The sequence below is a fragment of the Notothenia coriiceps genome, unplaced genomic scaffold, assembly GCF_000735185.1.
Source record: "Notothenia coriiceps isolate Sejong01 unplaced genomic scaffold, NC01 NC01_scaffold00025571, whole genome shotgun sequence".
Lineage (NCBI taxonomy): Eukaryota > Metazoa > Chordata > Actinopteri > Perciformes > Nototheniidae > Notothenia > Notothenia coriiceps.
Genome location: NW_011358272.1, coordinates 1 through 1,707, shown reverse-complemented (window position 1 = coordinate 1,707; position 1,707 = coordinate 1). Strand labels below are relative to the sequence as shown.

General features: G+C 39.1%; 1 long non-coding RNA gene across 1 annotated transcript; it reads left to right on the top strand.

The window, feature by feature from the left end:
• Positions 1-149: 149 nt before the first annotated feature.
• LOC104956209 (uncharacterized) lies at positions 150-755 on the top strand. The gene is made up of 2 exons (XR_799521.1): positions 150-266; positions 397-755. It is a non-coding gene; the product is annotated as an uncharacterized lncRNA (long non-coding RNA).
• The last annotated feature ends 952 nt before the right edge of the window (positions 756-1,707 follow it).

Below are 1,707 nucleotides of genomic sequence, written 5' to 3'. Positions count from 1 at the left end.
ACTTCCAGGTTTTAGGACGAGTCACTGTGGTTCTCTATAGTGAAGGGTTATTGGTGTGTGTGTGCGTGTGTGTGTGTGTGTGTGTGTGTGTGTGTGTGTGTGTGTGTGTGTGTGTGTGTGTGTGTGTGTGTGTGTGTGTGTGTAGTGTCAGTATGCCTTCCTGCACCAGTGTGTGCGGGACGTCCTGAGAGCGAGGAAGCACCGCAGCGAGCAGGAGAACCCGCTGTACCCCATCTACGAGAACTTCAACCCCGAGTACTGCCGCGGTGAGAAAACACCTTCAAATCCTGTGCAGTGTTTCCATCAGCGGGGAACACTCGCGCTCCAATCGAAGGGACATTTCAATATAATCATAGTTTTACCTCATAATAACTCACCTGTGTTCTTTCCCCTCAGACTTCATCTACACCGGACGCTGAGCAGACGATCCACAGAGAAGCATCGATTAGTCAAAAGGATACATTTCAAATGTGTCGTGCAAAATGTCTTTAAAAGCTGTTTGTTTCGGGACTCAAATATAGGGTTTGTTGCTTTTCTCTGTTTAATATCATACTAAAGTGAACATTTTAGGGTATTTTTCACTATTTTTGATATTTTAAAGACAAAATCAACCTTAAAAATGTATAAAAGTAAGCAACTAAAGACGACCAATTATCCCTTATTTTTTTTATGGATTAAAAGCAAATCGATGTTCCTGGTGTATCACAGCTGTGACATGAAGTCATTACTCGTGGATAAGTGTTACCCGTTTCATTCAAAATGAATAGCAGTAAACAAACCACAGCTTTACATTGTTTGCTGAAGAGCTCATTAATTAGCACAGTTAATTAAAAAAGTGACAGTTATTAATGAACATGGCTAATGAGTTTCTTTAGTGCTGATCTCAGGTCGTTGGATATTAAAGATAAATCTGATTATGAATGAATATAACGGACGGATCACAGGGAAGGAAGGAGCCGTGAATATCAGTAAATATAACTATGTTAATGTTCTCACACACTGCTGCGTATAAGCTGTTTATTTAAAACGTTACACATATTGCTGTATGTAAATATTGGTGTAATACTCATTTTTTATATATGATTATTATAAACTGTATGTAATATTCTGTGTAAAATGAAAGATATAACCTGCTGCATTCAGACTTTACAGCAACACTACACTTTGTATAAAGGTATAAAAGAAAAGTCTGAATACAAAATCTGCAGTAATTCCCATTTCTTATTTAAAGGTCACCTATCATGCTATATTTAGGCAATAGCATAGGTCTCAGATATATAGAAATATATAAAAAACATGTCTATGAAGTGTTTTGCTCCAAACACCAAACAGATCAGCCATTCTAGCCATGCCTCATATCCCTCTATTTCACTTCCTGTTTCTAAAGTGCTGATTTGGGTATAAAGCTTTAAAAAGAGGAGGGGTCTGAGCTCATGCGGGACCCGGCAGCTACTGTCTAAACTAAATGCTGCCGTGATGAAACGCCATATCATGGATTATCAAGGATTCTCTCTGAAACAGTATGGAGCTCAAAGGCTTTCTCTCTTGCCGGTTATACCACAAGGTGACTTCCTTTTTACTTCCTGCTTCTTCACACACATGCTCTCCAGTACAGGTTAGCTCTGACTGTTAGCCATGCTAATGTAAACACCGACCATATTACGTCCAAAACAGTCAGGCATTGTTTCTGATAGCAACGTTTCTGAT